Here is a 17,876-nt window from a genome sequence, read left to right as displayed (position 1 = left end):
GTTTTATGCCACCATTTTCCTTTCCCAGACAAAATCTCCATGTCGTGGGCAAATTCTTAGGTTGTAAATTATTGTCGGACGTCTTGGCTCGTTCAGTGTGACAGGGTCTAGGTCTGCCGATTAAGTACCACTGTGTGCGGTCATAGCAGGCCCCCAGTGCCCGGTCTGGAGACTGAAGTCACTGAGCTACGAGGAGGCTAGCGCCATCATGCCATAGACATTAAGGTCGACTCGAGCAGGATGAAAATGGACTACCGACCATGATTTTTTGCCAGTTACGGCCACTTTCAACATTATCCTTAGCAATGTTTTGGTGCCATTCAGCCCTGTGGTGCATTTCAAATACTTCCCGCTTCATGCGCCATCAGGGGTTTTCCATCTGAATATGTGGATGATGTCATCAGCACGATCTACTGGTTTTCCATGGGTCGTAGGCTCCAACAAAGTTCTCACAGTGGCAGAAATGAATAGTCAGACTATTTTGAATAGTCAGATTAATATACGTTTGACTTAAACGTTTACAATTTTCCTAATATCTTGTTTAAATGAAATAGGAATAAAAAAATAAAAACTAAATAAATATATAAGGCTACTTGATGGGATTTTGATAAATGCACAAAATCCCCAATCAAAATAAACATTCTCTCACAGCGACCACGTTATTTTGGGGAAGTTTAGTACATATGAAGTTTGTACGTGAAAACTATTTCTATGATGCATACTTACATTTTTACCAAACTCACTTTGAGGCTTGTGCTGCTGGTGCTGGCACATGTGCAGATCAAATACACAGCTGCAGGCTGACAACCTCGCAAGCCAATCGCAGAATGTGACGACAGAACTGAAGCAAATCATAAAATCTGTCCAGGTTGATTTTAACATTTTTTACATCGCACATACAGTGTGGGAAGGCCTTAAGTGATAGACATTATTACTCTGTTTCAACAACCATTATTCAGGATGAGTCATGAATCATAATATTAATATCCTGGCTCTTAATCCATGTGAATAGGATATGAAATGGAACAGACTCGTAGGTTACATCTGTGTGAGTCCATAAAGATGAGGCTATTGACTGTGTTAGCAAATGAAGTGAATGCATACAGGACTGTATTTGAGCTCCCCAGTGTCGCAGCGGTCTAAGGCACTGCATCTCAGTGCTAGAGGCGTTACTACAGACACCCTGGTTCGAATCCAGGCTGTATCACAACTAGGATTGCACTTTTGGGGAATATTCAGAGGTGGAAACTTATCATGGGAATTAACAGGAATTAACATAAATATATGCAAATTAATATGACAACCATTTAAAATGTCCAGTCGTGGCCAAAAGTTTTGAGAATGACACAAATATTAATTCTGAGTCTGCTGCCTCAGTTTGTATGATGGCAATTTGCATATACTCCAGAATGCTATGAAGAGTGATCAGATGAATTACAATTAATTGCAAAGTCCCTCTTTGCCATGCAAATTATCTGAATCCCCCAAAAACATTTCCACTGCATTTCAGCCCTGCCACAAAAGAACCAGCTGACATCATGTCAGTGATTCTCTCGTTAACACAGGGGTGAGTGTTGATGAGGACAAGGCTGGAGATCACTCTGTCATGCTGATTGAGTTTGAATAACAGACTGGAAGCTTCAAAAGGAGGGTGGTGCTTGGAATCATTGTTCTTCCTCTGTCAACCATGGTTACCTGCAAGGAAACACGTGCCGTCATCATTGCTTTGCACAAAAATGGCTTCACAGGCAAGAATATTGCTGCCAATAAGATTGCACCTAAATCAACCATTTATCGGATCATCAAGAACTTCAAGGAGAGCGGTTCAATTGTTGTGAAGAAGGCTTCAGGGTGCCCAAGAAAGTCCAGCAAGCGCCAGGACCGTCTCCTAAAGTTGATTCAGCTGCGGGATCGGGGCACCACCAGTACAGAGCTTACTCAGGATTGGCAGCAGCTCTCATTCTCTCGTCCTTCACCGTAGACGCCTAAAACAAGGTTCTAAAGACTGTTGACATCTAGTGGAAGCCTTAGGAAGTGCAATTGGACCAAATTTACACTATCTTGGATAGACAAAGAGTTGAAAAACTACAAACCTCAGATTTCCCACTTCCTGGATGGATTTTTTTCTCAGGTTTTTGCCTGCCATATGAGTTATGTTATACTCACAGACATCATTCAAACAGTTTTAGAAACTTCCGAGTGTTTTCTATCCAAATCTACCAATAATAGGCATATCTTAGCTTCTGGGCCTGAGTAGCAGGCAGTTTACTTTGGGCACCTTATTCACCCAAGCTACTCAATACTGCCCCCCAGCCATAAGAAATTAAAGTCCCATGGAAAATGTCTGGAAATTTATCGGAAAGTTTCCGACCCTTTGCAACCCTAATCACAACCGGCCGTGATTGGTAGTCCCATAGGGCGGCGCACAATTGACCCAGCGTCGTCCGGGTTTGGCCAGTGTAGGCCGTCATTGTAAATAAGAATTTGTTCTTAACGGACTTGCCTAGCTAAAGGTTACACATTGTATTTCCCAAGAATGACATGGGGAACAACATTTGGGAAAATCTCACATATTCGACAACATGCATCTTTAGTGAATAAAAGTAACCCATTGAGACTGCAACGATTGGACAGTGAAAATGTATCTTGTCATATTTCTCTTTTTGGATTTGTAAACACTGAGAACAAGACAAATAAAAATAAACAACTACTGACCATTTCCCCTCAGTATATCCTGAACTAAGAAGGAACAGCGGGCCATCTCAGGTTAATCACAGCTACAGCACTTCACAACAACGGCCCTCCTAATTTGCTTTGTTGATAACAGAGGGAGGCCCAGGCCCTCTCACTGGGTAACAAATGGCAGCTGTAATTGACGTGGGCATCCCTGCCCAGAGCAGCTCTCTGATTAAGACTCCCCTCCGGGCTGATGGGGTGTTAGTGGACACATGGTTGGTTACACAACTAACCCAGTCAGGAGAGGATGACGTGATTCACAGACAACGCTGGCAACAATAGGAGTGAAAGGGAAGAAAGATTGCATATGTATATAAAACTGAAATAGCATATCTTGTGACTACTGTCTAGGCCTGTCAAAGAAAATGTATCGACAAATCTGTTGACATTCACACAGTCAGTGAGTCACAAAATATTGCCAACAATCAAATTCAGGAATGTTTGTTTTTGTCATTCAAACACACTCTTGACTCATACCACTCATAACCACTTCCCCTAAACCACACCCTAAGACAGTCTTAGTTACTGCTTAGTAGGGCTGTACCCACCACAAAAAAAACTGTCGACCGAGAGTCTGTTTTTAACCAAATTTTTCAAAAGTTAAAGTGTGTATTTTTACATTTAGACACATCCCATGTATTTTAAATCAAATCAACTATATGCAGTGAGTTTGTCTCGCTCTTTAAGCCTATTGTTTGATGAAATAAAATAAAAGACACAAATAGAGGGAGTCCGACCGCAATTGATTTGATTGTGCCAGGCTCAGACTTGCTGCGCTGTTTTAATCTATTTTTTTACAGCAAGTGACTGCTGTCGCTCTCTCCTAGCTGCTGAAGCGACCACAACAGAACATTATTGTTTATCGTGCTGCTGAAGCTGCAACGTAATTACATCCATTTCTGACTGTAAAGGTATGGAAATCCCTAATTTGTTTAGGAAAAACATTCCCCATTCTCTCAACCCTTGCTCTCTTTACGTGACACATGTATTCATCACATGCACATGACCAAAAGGGCCTGACCTTTAGCATGTCATAAACACATCAATAAATTGGTTATAACATACTCCGAACACATGTAACAGCAAAATGGATGCAGAAGACATGACAAACTTGAAATGGGGGAACGTTTACTGGTTGCTCAGGAGGTAAATGGGAAGTCCGACGTGTGGAATAAATGTTACTAGTTGTGGAAAATACTGGAAATAAAGAAACAGAAGGTAAGGAGCAAGCACTGGGTGCATATTATATGTGCCAAACAGGTGCTGTTAGATGACTATAGCTTTCTGACCATTTGGAAAAAAGTAAACACTAAATAAATAAGCATACCAGAGTACGTTAATGTTATTTTTTTGTTTTTGTAAAACCTAAAAACAGACTAAAAACAGCCGCATGCATTTGTGAATGCAATTGCTAAAATGGAACAGTATATTTATTGTTTACGCTAATTATTCAAGGTTTGCTTTGTTTTAAAATAAGGAGATCAAGAAAAGGAGGGTTATTATTATATATATAATTTCTGACTATTTGGAACAGTGTTAACACTGAATTAACTATAAGTAATACCAGAGGATGTTCTAACAAGAAAAACAAGTGTAAAGCCTTTATTACAGCACAGCAAAGATCCAAAAGTCTAATTCGTGAGAATTTTTTTTAACCTAAATATTGTGGTTGGTGCTCACGGAGGCTTGGTGCTCACGGAATCAGTAGGCTATTAAACAAACACTCAAACAGGCATAGAAGCAGGATCTATCATATTTATGTGGATATACAGTACCAGTCGAAATTTTGGACACACCTACTCATTCAAAGGTTCTTTATTTTTGCTATTTTCGTCATTGTAGAATAGTGAAGACATCAAAACTACATAACAAATATGGAATTCTGTAGTAACCAAAACAGTTTTAGATTCTTCAAAGTAGCCACCCTTTGCCTGGATAACCGCTTTGCACACTCTTGACATTCTCTCAACCAGCTTCACCTGGAATGCTTTCCCAACAGTCTTGAAGGAGTTCCCACTTATGCTGAGCACTTGGCTGCTTTTCCTTCACTATGCGGTCCAACTCATCCCAAAACATCTCAATTGGATTGAGGTCAGGTGATTATGGAGGCCAGGTCATCTGAAGCAGCACTCAATCGCTCTCCTTCTTGGTCAAATAGCCCTTACACAGCCCGGAGGTGTGTTGGGTCATTTCCCTGTTGAAAAACAAATGATAGTCCCAATAAGCGCAAATCAGATGGGATGGAGTATCGCTGCAGAATGCTGTGGTAGGCATGCTGGGTAAGTGTGCCTTGAACTCTAAATAAATCACAGACAGTGTCACCAGCAAAGCACCCCCACACCTCCATGCTTCATGGTTGGAACCACACCTGCGGAGATCATCCGTTCACCTACTCTGCATCTCACAAAAGACACGGCGATTGGAACCAAAAATCTCAAATTTGGACTCAGACAAAAAGGATAGATTTCCATCGGTCTAATGGCCATTGCTCGTGTTTCTTGGCCCAAGCAAGTCTCCTCTTCTTATTGGTGTCCTTTAGTAGTGGTTTCTTTGCAGCAATTTGACCATGAAGGCCTGATTCACACAGTCTCCTCTGAACAGTTGATGTTGAGATGCGTCTGTTACTTGACCTCTGAAGCATTTATTTGGGCTGCAATTTCTGAGGCTGGTAACTCTAATGAACTTATTCTCTGCAACAGAGGTAACTCTGGGTCTTCCTTTCCTGTGGCGGTCCTCATGAGAGCCAATTTCATCATAGCGCTCTGATGGTTTTTGCAAATGCACGAAGAAACGTTCAAATCCCTTGATCTCTTGAAATCTCTCTTTTTCGTAATGACTGACCTTCATGTCTTCAAGTAATGATGGACTGTCATTTATCTTGGCTTATTTGAGCTGTTCTTGCATTAATATGGACTTGGTCTTTTACCAATTAGGGCTCTCTTCTGTATACCACCCCTACCTTGTCACAACACAACTGTCTCAAACGCTTTAAGAAGGAAAGAAATTCCACAAATTAACTTTTGAAATGCATTCCAGGTGACTACCTCATGAAGCTGGTTGAGAGAATACCAAGAGTCTGCAAAGTGGTGATCAAGGCAAAGGGTGGCTAATTTGAAGAATCTCAAATATATTTTGATTTCTTTACCACTTTTTTGGTTACTACATGATTCCATATGCGTTATTTCATAGTTTGTCTTCACTATTATTCTACAATGTAGAAAATTGTAAAAAATAAAGAAAAACCCTTGAATGAATAGGTGTGTCCAAACATTTGACTGGTAGTGCATATGGATGATTTATAAAGCCAGGCACATAACAGTTATGCTATTGATTATAGACCTAATTAAATTGGGGTTTTCCCTCTCCTCACTCTTCTTCGATAATCAAGGGCTGTTTTCTAATCTCCTAACTCCGCTGCTGCCTCCGCATTGTTCTCAACACCAATTTAAGGTTATCTTTGCTATTATGCACATAGCAACATGGTCTAGGAAAAGGCATCAATTCCACAGCATGCTGAAGTTTCAGAACAGCGGTCAGCAACCTGTGTCAAACATGGGAGAACGTGCATGTGTTATAAAATAATCGTATTTTTATTAGTATTGCACCATTGTCCTTAACCATATACAATTTGTCTTAGAGTAAAGGACTGTTCCATCTCCACGGCCTCCACAATGGATTAGTCCACTCAGACAGGCGCAAATCAGACAGGCGTCTTGTACACCATGAAAAAATAAATACGTTTTTGCAACTGTTGGACTAAAGAAATCTTGGCCGGTCAACAGCCTACCGATCAAACAATCGAGAAGTCGACTAAATGGAGTCAGCCTTACTGCAAGAAGATGCAGCCTGCCTTATGATAGTGGTACTTGAGACCACCATAACAACAGAATGTATGGGGGAAGAGAGTTAAACACATGTACGTCCATAAAGTGCTGTCAGATGGAGCAGCCTGAGGTTGCTTTCATTTCCTTTCAGTCCAGCACTTAGAACACTACTTGACTAGACCAATAACTACCATCAACACAGAGTTTAGCCTAACTGAGGTTGTGCCAAAACGCTCTCTCAAACACACACAGACAGACAATATTCAGTCCAAAATGAGACGGCGATGTTCGACAGGTGAAACGGTTGGCCCTCTCTGTTTGAGACCCTTCAGAGAGCAAAGCATTATGCTAATGTCTGTTACGGAGTGACTCAGCCAGCCATTAGACAGACAGCCCCCTCCACTGCCAGGTAGAACACACTCAATTAGCACACAACACTTAACTTTGGCACACCAACCAGAGACACACTCCACAGTGCAATCAAACAAGCAGTGGCACAAGGACAGGTGTATTTAATTTCCACCCCTTCTCTAATCTATTCAGGAGAGAAAGCACTGGCAGGTTGACCGCAGAGCGTCGACTATACGTGACACTTCTGCAACCTGTACCACTGTAGGTACTATATTCTATAGGATGATTTTCTTCAGCACTGTGCACCACTGGTAGAACATGCCCTACAGTACAGCCAAGTATTGGTCTCCAGATTCCCTACTCAGCACACACACAAGCAGACAGCAGACGGATGGCCACCAGAGCATGGCTGCACCAAATTGGCCAGATTTTTGGACATTTGTTTTCTAAAATGTGAAGCAGTATTTTTAGAGTGGTAATGACGGCAAAGAGGACAGCTGTGTGTGTAGTGAGCCTTTACTGCCAGCTTCAGCAACCAGACAGAGCACACAGGCATACTGAATACTGGGAGAGACAGGGTGGGGGCTACAGAGCGGTGGGGTGAGAGGAGGAGGGGGTGAGAGATGAGTCAACCCTCTACTTCCAGGAAAGATTTAACATACTCCCATGGGTTAGGGCTGTTCCCCTCAAAACCGTGCATAGGCCATGGATCTGCATCTATGGCCACAGAATGCTGTAGCAGGTCTGTGCATGAACTGACAATGACTGTTACAACATCTCAAATAAAGGGCCAGGGAAAACAGCTAGGCTATATCACCAGCTATACTGAAGCATTCTGCTGGTAAAAGACAGACTATCAGTGTTACATTGTGGAGCAGGAAAATGGATCTGTTTCTATCTGACAGGCAGGCAGGGGAGATACTGATAGAGATGTGATGAAGTGCAGTGAATGACTGAAATTACCCCATTTCTATATTTAAAGTTGTTTGGTTTCCCGAGGACTACATTATCAACACAGTAATACACTTTCTTGAGCGCAGTCTGGCTCTCAGACTGGGCAGCATCCCCATTGTGTCAGTCAGTCAGTGCCAGTGCTCAGTAGAACCACAGGGTATAGACTACCCTCCCTCCATCCATCATCACACACACTGTACAGCAGGCTCACAGTCAGTTACTGGAACCAAAACAATATAATTATGATGTACTCAGGACATTCAACTATAACAATCCCACTAAATGAATGCATCTTCATGCCTTCTGTCTCTATGAAACAGAAATTCTTATACAATGTAATTATGCCCGTAGGAGTATTATCATGCACCTTGCCCCCAGAATAAAACAAATCTAAAATCAACCCTTTTTAAATAAAAACCGAAAAGCCACAAATTTATTACAAAACTATTTCCAGCAACATGACTTCATAGTCATATGACTGGAGTTAATGCAGCAAGTCTCTGCACTAGGAGGGGGGAGCCGTGGTGATGGTGAGGGGGGAAGGGAGTGTGTGTTAGGGAATGAAAGGAGGAGAGAACAAGATGATCCCAGTAACGTCCCTATAATGTCAGGCGAAGTAAATCACCACACTATAGGAACGCTTTTAGGGACCGAACAGATCCACATATTACACAACTCCTTCCTCACCTGAGCAGTATCGCTGGCTGGCGTATGTGCGTGCCAGGCAGGCTAGGGGGATGGTCTACCGTGAGGCAGCCAGGGACAGGTGGTCACTCCGCCTCTACTGACACCCAGCAGGTTTGGCACCCAGAAGGTCACACTGCATGTAACTTTCCAGCACAGCAGCTTGTGATGAAAGAGTGGATGGTGAGCAAGTGTTTGTGTTACTATCTCTCCTGGCTTAACTTCTGGGCTGGCAGGATACACTCTGGTTAAATTCTGCTCTGATCCTCCCTGCTGTCGATAGAGAATGGCTCCAATGGATCCTGTTGCCGTGGAAAAACAGTGTCCCCTCCCCTTCCTGTGCTTTGTGAAGATCTTGGACATCAAGGTCCTCTGAGTTCATCAAAGTCCCACCAACCAGCCTCCCTGTTTCTCCCACCTAAACGGTCTGTGGACGGGTAGATCAGCCTGTCTCTCTGACCTCCAGCAGCCACTTTCTCATTAAACCCTCTTAAGGAGGTTAGCCAAACACAAGGCCTTTCTCTCCACAAGCGTATCACAAGCAACCTGACCAACTGCAATATTAATAACATCTCCTTTCATGTTCGCTCTACCTACACCTCCTCTCTGCGTGTCAGTGAGTTACAGTACATCCCCTCCTTTCTCCAGTCTCAGACAGACTTGCTAGAAGTGTGAGTAGAGATGGGTGCAGGTAAATACTATAGTCCTGGTACACCAACAAAAACAACAGCTCTATCTAGGCTGCTTCCTTTCTGAAACTCAGGTCCCGGGGGATGTTGGTGTGAAATGATCTGTCAGTGGTTGCACTCCATTTCTTTCGGCTTCAGTGAGCCACAGCAATCAGATGCTGCCTGAAACAGGGCTGGAGAGTGTAATGAAATAACTGTTATGAAAGTTACAGATGAGTAGGGCTGGCACAAATGTATAACCGACGGTTATGGATGACTATCGTCATGAAAATAACAGTCGTATCCGCAGAAAAAAAAGAGACGTTTATTTTTTTGGGAAGAACAGCTGACTGAAAAACGGGATTGGCGGGCATACGTGCGGTTTAGTCTGTTTCTGCGGTAACATGGACTCACTGCGGAACGCTTTCGACACCTTATAGTCCATGCCCCGAATAATTGAGGCTGTTCTAAGGGCAAAGGGGGGTGCAACTCAATATTAGGTAGGTGTTCCTAATGTTTTGTACACTCAGGCTATTCATGGATTCCATAGCAGATCAGACGTTGTAAAGCTGAGGTGAGAGAGAATCCTACAGAGAATTTGAGTTAAAAGCAATGTTGTGTAATCACACGTCTGTGTGGCTAAATGAAACACTACTCAACTCCAGAATAATTTGAACCACTCCAATCCTGCTACAGGTCCCAGTAGAGATTTGTTTATCCCAATCTCTATGTGGATGTGGGGGGACAGAATATGGTCTTTAATCGCACAGCAGGCTCTGAGCTAGGGATCACCGGATGACCGGAACAAACAGAACACAGAATAGAGCAAAATATCAACAGGACATGTGTAGACCAAAGCCGAGACTCTGATCCCTGCCAATGGCAACAACAGTGTAGGCTGTGACTGTTACTTCAAACATGCTTCCAGAGAGGTTTCAGCAGTTAGAATAATTCCTGAAGCTCACCATATCGAGCTGAGACGCTTAGTCAGTACCAGTCCCTTTCAGCTCCGCTTCTCTGAGATGACAGACATATAGGACAAACATGGAGTCTCTGTGTTTAACCATCGCCTTTGAGAGAAACGCTAACCAAAGACGTTATCGTGAAATACTACACATCAGTGGGCAAAAACATGAATCGGGCACAGAGAGGAAATGTGAGTGAGGGAGTGGTAGATATGGAGAGCGAAATTGAGAGAGACCTTGCTGCAGGGAAACCCTTAACCAGTAGAAATGTCATTTTGAACTTGTGAAAGTCGTTTAAAAAGGCAGAGGTGAGTGAAGGAGGGGATGATACAATGCAGAACAGATGAAACCGAGGCAGGGGGGGCGATCGTATGGCGGAGTACACAAGCACAACAAAAGAGAAGAAGAAGGAAAGAGGAATCAGGCCACAATCTGTCTGGAACAGCGATGGGAACATAAAAACAAATTACTGATGCATTTGTTTCAAGCCTGATGTTCATGATGTTATGAGTTCAAGCGCGGCAAGATGATAAACCTCTATAAAAACTCATTAACAGGAGTCTGCAGGGCAGCTGTGAAGGATCTGACTTCTGACAGGAAATTATCTTCTCTCAATTCAAGATAGCATTAATTCCTCTAATATACTCCCAACGTCCCAAACGCACCTCAATGAAACATCAAACACCCAAATGTCTGTGGGCTGATCATATTATTTAGAGCTCAGAGCTCCATAGCCACTCAGCTCACGCTTTAAACATCCTGATTAATTGCAACCCGAACACTGGAGACGGCTTACTGCTCCCCAGCCCATCAGAGTGCAGTGTGCTCCCATATCAAATATAGCCATTCTTCCCTCTCCTTGTCACTGAATGGAATACATCTCTGTATTATTCATAGACAGAGTTTGTCTAATCCTGAGCTCTGGAGAACAATCTGTATATCTCAGTCAGAAGGGAACAGAAAGTGCTTAAAGTTTCATTATGAAGAACCTGAGCAGATACGGCATTTGAATATAGAATAAAAACAAGCGACCCGTCATCTCCTCCATAAAAATGTCTGGCGCTAGCACCACATCTCAAAGTCAATTCTATCGCCTCAGCTTTTGTCAGCACTCCAGGAGTATAGAGGTGATGTGACCGGCAAGTCTTTATATAATGGAAATAGTGCTCAAAGTAATGCTAAAATAATGCTGACACCATCTGCCTCTTACAGAAAGTGAAAACTAGGTGTATTAGAGACTTCCAAATAGTCCCTAATGAGTTTATACATTATTAAAATACATTCCTACCACTCCAGGGGAAACAACTAGACCTAAAAACTGACGGTTCATTCACTGCTCAGGTAAACAGAAAACTACATTTATGACAATTTCCAGTACCAAGACTCCAGAGATTGAGAGGGTTGATCATATAGTTGCATCATGTAAACACCTGTGCTTCTCTCAACATGACAGGCTAACAGCCCCATTCTCTCAAAACCCCAACAAAAACCTTCTCGCTCCAACCATGGTACATGTCTCTACTTGCCCAGTGGAGTCTTATCAGCACATTAACTAAAATGGGACTAAGAAGGAAACAGGCACTTGACAGTCAAGTCTGATTATACAGCCCTACTCCATGGGACAGATCTGGGTCACTGCAGTTCATCAACATTGCATCTCACACATGGTGTCTGATGGCTATCCAAGGCTGTGTTCAGGCTATAGGCTACTGGTGATAGATCAAGCTGATAAATCAGATTAGGCTCTACTTGGTCTAAAATTTCAGGCTGACCGTTATTATAACGTGGCACACATCCGGCCAATAGCAAAGTACTAGGCCATTGCCAGGAATTAGCCTATTTATTTACTTGCATAATCCTCAAAATCAGATTGATCAGGGAAGCGAGAATGATAAAAAATATATCTATACAGTAAACTGAGCCTAAAGGCATGCTTGTATAAACACTGTAGGAGAACAGCAGATCAACTCTACAGATCAAACCACTGCTGACTACTGTTCACCTTCAAAATGTCAGAGTGGGTGTGCTGTGTCTAATAAAGACTAGTTACACTGTATAGCCTACTACAACAGAGAAGAACATTAAACACTATGAACAATGAAGAGCGGGATTCATCTAAAAATATATATTTCCCTCAAATATCTCACTCCTTGCTTTGATCCCCAGCCAGCCAACTACCGCAGGTTGAGCATGGCTGATTTAAAACCAAATCAAATATGCAGCAGTACAGGCCGTGTGTCATTTCAAACCACACATTATTCAGAGCAGAGGAAGGTAAAGTACTGCAGGAGAGGGCTGAGGTTCCCGACAGGGATCATTGTGGCACGGGTCTGCATTTTTCATGATGCAAGCGGGAGCGGGCTTGGGGATGAACATTTTTTTTGTTGTCCCCAGATTATTTGAAAACGGTCGACTCTCTGCTTTGTATCCGTTAGCCTACCTATTGTATTAAAAGCACCTCTGTCGCATTATTCAAACACAATCTCAGAATAGCCTCTCTCTCCTCTCCTAGATGGGCGTGCAAGTTCAATAGCCTATCTCTCCTCTCCTAGATGGGCATCCAAGCGCCTACAATATTTGGTCTCAATGAAATAGAGTAGACTGCCTATGAATGGGAAGAGAATCAAGGGCCAGTTATCTTTCAAAGAAAGATATATATGATTAGGCTATAGTTTCACTACAGTGTGTGTATATAAATATTGATAATGGAAATAAGTGGAGGAAGCTCAACCAACGTGAGTTGAAGAGCAAATCCTCACGCTCCTATAAAATCCTCACGCTCCTATAAAATCCTCACGCTCCTATAAAAAAGGTAGGCTACATCTTCTATGCAAGTGTAACAGATGTGAAACGGCTAGCTTAGTTAGCGTGGGCGCTAAATAGCGTTTCAATCAGTGACGTCACTTGCTCTGAGACCTTGAAGTAGTAGTTCCCCTTGCTCTGCAAGGGCCGCGGCTTTTGTGGAGCGATGGGTAACGATGCTTCGAGGGTGACTGTTGATGTGTGCAGAAGGTCCCTGGTTCGCGCCCGGGTATGGGCGAGGGGACGGTCTTAAAATTATACTGTTACATTGATGCTGTAGACCCGGATTACTGGTTGCTGCGGAAAAAGGTGGAAGGTCAAAAGGGGGGTGAGTGTAACAGATGTGAAACGGCTAGCTTAGTTAGCGTGGGCGCTAAATAGCGTTTCAATCAGTGACGTCACTTGCTCTGAGACCTTGAAGTAGTAGTTCCCCTTGCTCTGCAAGGGCCGCGGCTTTTGTGGAGCGATGGGTAACGATGCTTCGAGGGTGACTGTTGATGTGTGCAGAAGGTCCCTGGTTCGCGCCCGGGTATGGGCGAGGGGACGGTTTAAAATTATACTGTTACACAAAAACGTAGCTCAAGAGAAAGTGCACGTGTCAGCTATCATCACTCTTGCTGCTTTAGGTTCAGTAGCCATATGTGTGCGATCAGGTGCGCGTGTGGTCTCAATTAAATAGAGTAGGCCGTAGCATATCCATGGGCGGAGAGGCACGGGGCACTTCTCTTTCCAAGGAAATTAACTTCTGAAATCTAATTATGCTATAGTTTACTACACTGCCTCAAAATAAATATTGATCACCCATATTGGTCTCGGTCTGAAAATTGTCCGCTCCTAAAAGTTAGGCTACTACACCTATTATGTTGCGGGTCAATTTGACCCATGTCCACTATTTATCCATGGAATTAAATTACTTTTCCTCATTTAGGGTCATGAACCTAACTACAAAATGTGGACACACTGATGTGTTGTGGAATGTCATTGTAGATTTTGTATACAAACATGATGTTGTGGGTCATTTTGACCCAGAGACTTTCATCTATAGAGATATTTGCACAGGTCCAAAATAAACAAGTGTCTTTGAGTGGCGCAGCAGTCTAAGGCACTGCATCTCAGTGCTAGACGTGTCACTACAGACCCTGGTTCGATTCCAGGCTGTATCACAACTGTTCGGTATTGGGAGTCCCATAGGGCGGTGCACAATTGGCCCAGCGTCGTCCGGGTTAGGCCCTCATTGTAAATTAGAATTTGTTCCTAACTGACTTGCCTAGTTAAATTTGAAAAAGTACAATATTTTGTTTTGACTGGTTCTGGTTGCACTTTTATAGTTATGTTTGGGTGAAAAGGAGATTTCCCAAGCTTCTCCTTCTCAGTGCGAGAGCAGCTGACCTCTGCTTGTTTGTGAGAAAGGAAATATGTTTAACAACTGGTTCTTAAATATAGAGTTTTGAAATGAAATGTTATTGTATTTCTTCTTTCTGAAAGGTCTGACAAGACAAAATAAAGTTGGGCTGTTTTTACTTGATTCTTTGTCTTGAGTGTGTTTAAACGGTGCGGGTCAATCTGATCCATACCACACTGGATGTCATTTTCCCCTCAGCAAAGCACAAGGGTAAATGTAGCTCAAGAGAAAGGGCAAGTGTCCGCTCTCTCTCTCCAACTCCGCTCTCTTCAAACTAAGTCTAGCCTATTGGCTGATATAGCCCAGTAATATAGATAGCCTAATATAATGGAGAATGTGAGACTCTGGAAATGTTACTTATTTAGTAGGTTATTTTTGGGCATTATGATATTGCCTATAGGACGCAAAATTGCTGGGATCATGGCGGGCAAGCGATCTGCGCCAAATAGCCTACACCTAAAATAACATTGCAGGACTGCGGTTGGGTGGGAGTCGGACAGAAAACCAGCGGGAGGGGGTGGGTACAGGTATGAAAAGCTGCAGGTGCGGGCGAGATGAAGAAATCAGTCCCACCCAGACCTCTATACTGAGGGTCCCACCCTGTGATGAGACTGGACTCCAAACTCACTTCACTGAACAGGCTAATCACTACACTGAAGGATTCCCATAGGGATAACAATAACACCTGCCTCTCAAGCGTGGTATAAGTAAAGGCTGTATGAGCGTACAGTGTGTTTGTTGCATTCCCTCCTCATGCTCCTGCTCTCCAAGCACGCTGTCAAATTCTGAAAAGGGCGACCTAGCACCACATGAGCTGCATATGACCCAGTCACCACCCAGAAGACTGAGTTGTTCTGTTCACTATAGGCTCATTCCCAACAATCCTAGAGACATTCTGTTCGTCAGACATGACTCTTACATGGGCCGCTGCACTCCAGCCCACACAAAATGAGCCACTTACTGATTGCGTCACTGAAGTGGCTGTCTATATACAGTGCCTTGCGAAAGTATTCGCCCCCTTGAACTTTGCGACCTTTTGCTACATTTCAGGCTTCAAACATAAAGATATAAAACTGTATTTTTTTGTGAAGAGTCAACAACAAGTGGGACACAATCATGAAGTGGAACGACATTTATTGGATATTTCAAACTTTTTTAACAAATCAAAAACTGAAAAATTGGGCGTGCAAAATTATTCAGCCCCTTTACTTTCAGTGCAGCAAACTCTCTCCAGAAGTTCAGTGAGGATCTCTGAATGATCCAATGTTGACCTAAATGACTAATGATGATAAATACAATCCACCTGTGTGTAATCAAGTCTCCGTATAAATGCACCTGCACTGTGATAGTCTCAGAGGTCCGTTAAAAGCGCAGAGAGCATCATGACGAACAAGGAACACACCAGGCAGGTCCGAGATACTGTTGTGAAGAAGTTTAAAGCCGGATTTGGATACAAAAAGATTTCCCAAGCTTTAAACATCCCAAGGAGCACTGTGCAAGCGATAATATTGAAATGGAAGGAGTATCAGACCACTGCAAATCTACCAAGACCTGGCCGTCCCTCTAAACTTTCAGCTCATACAAGGAGAAGACTGATCAGAGATGCAGCCAAGAGGCCCATGATCACTCTGGATGAACTGCAGAGATCTACAGCTGAGGTGGGAGACTCTGTCCATAGGACAACAATCAGTCGTATATTGCACAAATCTGGCCTTTATGGAAGAGTGGCAAGAAGAAAGCCATTTCTTAAAGATATCCATAAAAAGTGTTGTTTAAAGTTTGCCACAAGCCACCTGGGAGACACACCAAACATGTGGAAGAAGGTGCTCTGGTCAGATGAAACCAAAATTGAACTTTTTGGCAACAATGCAAAACGTTATGTTTGGCGTAAAAGCAACACAGCTGAACACACCATCACCACTGTCAAACATGGTGGTGGCAGCATCATGGTTTGGGCCTGCTTTTCTTCAGCAGGGACAGGGAAGATGGTTAAAATTGATGGGAAGATCGATGGAGCCAAATACAGGACCATTCTGGAAGAAAACCTGATGGAGTCTGCAAAAGACCTGAGACTGGGACGGAGATTTGTCTTCCAACAAGACAATGATCCAAAACATAAAGCAAAATCTACAATGGAATGGTTCAAAAATAAACATATCCAGGTGTTAGAATGGCCAAGTCAAAGTCCAGACCTGAATCCAATCGAGAATCTGTGGAAAGAACTGAAAACTGCTGTTCACAAATGCTCTCCATCCAACCTCACTGAGCTCGAGCTGTTTTGCAAGGAGGAATGGGAAAAAATGTCAGTCTCTCGATGTGCAAAACTGATAGAGACATACCCCAAGCGACTTACAGCTGTAATCGCAGCAAAAGGTGGCGCTACAAAGTATTAACTTAAGGGGGCTGAATAATTTTGCACGCCCAATTTTTCAGTTTTTGATTTGTTAAAAAAGTTTGAAATATCCAATCAATGTCGTTCCACTTCATGATTGTGTCCCACTTGTTGTTGATTCTTCACAAAAAAATACAGTTTTATATCTTTATGTTTGAAGCCTGAAATGTGGCAAAAGGTCGCAAAGTTCAAGGGGGCCGAATACTTTCGCAAGGCACTGTATCTACAGAGAGGAACATACATTTCTGTGTATCTTTGATTCACTACAACCAATTTGTAATCCACACTGTAAAAAGCAAGGTACCGGATAATTTCCTTCCAAATGCAGAATGGTTTGATTTCATTGGCCATGATGTGTTTACAGACCCCTGTCACCTTCCCATAATCCCCCTGCAATGCAGCAGCACTAATCCTCCATTATCTGTTCATCACACCCCCCCCCCCCCCCCCCCCCCCCCCCCCCCCTCCTTGAGTCTGACATGAGCACTGACATTTGGGGACACAGCCACTGACGCAACACACACCTTGTTATTCCTGTTACGAACACTGACCAAACTGTCACCCTACTTCCCGCTGTGTGTGCCCGTCTGTCCTTCACAATCTCCCTGGCTGGCAGTTCTACTTTAAAGCTGAAGTGGCGGGCCATCCACCCTGTCACAATGATTGGAGATCAGGCAGGAACACTTGACAGCCTGGTGGGGTCAGCCTCAACATCTAGCCTGAGCCTCTCATCTAATTGTGTGATGATTAGGCTTCATGTGGACCGAAATGCCTCAAAACTAGCTTCTCATTGTCTGCCTAGTTTCTGCTATGACTGACTCAGTTGAAGCCAACGGAATCCCTTAGCATCCACCATATACATCTTCTCCCACCTGCCCCCGGTTTTCAGTCAGTCAGTCAGCCCTGTGGTGGGCCTCTCCAACCTGCCCCGTCTGTCACAGAAGACCAGCTGAAATATGTGAGGGGAGTCTGGATAGGAGAGGTAATTCTTCCTGAGCTTCTCAGAGACTTAGCACACTATTAATATCACCCACGGCCCAGGATTTTATGTGAGAGTTTGTGTAGAGAGAGTCAGGGTGGGAAGGGCTGAGAGAGGGA

At 43.3% G+C, this 17,876-nt stretch overlaps 1 protein-coding gene across 1 annotated transcript in view; it reads right to left on the bottom strand.

The window, feature by feature from the left end:
• The window catches only part of LOC139411473 (disintegrin and metalloproteinase domain-containing protein 10-like), a 116,116-nt gene that overhangs the window by 38,641 nt on the left and 59,599 nt on the right, over nt 1-17,876 (bottom strand). The gene's annotated exons all lie outside the window — the stretch shown is intronic.

This window comes from Oncorhynchus clarkii, chromosome 6 (assembly GCF_045791955.1).
Source record: "Oncorhynchus clarkii lewisi isolate Uvic-CL-2024 chromosome 6, UVic_Ocla_1.0, whole genome shotgun sequence".
In the NCBI taxonomy this organism is placed as follows: Eukaryota; Metazoa; Chordata; class Actinopteri; order Salmoniformes; family Salmonidae; genus Oncorhynchus; species Oncorhynchus clarkii.
The sequence above is the reverse complement of the archived record's forward strand: the minus strand, read 5'-3'. Positions and strand labels throughout refer to the sequence as shown.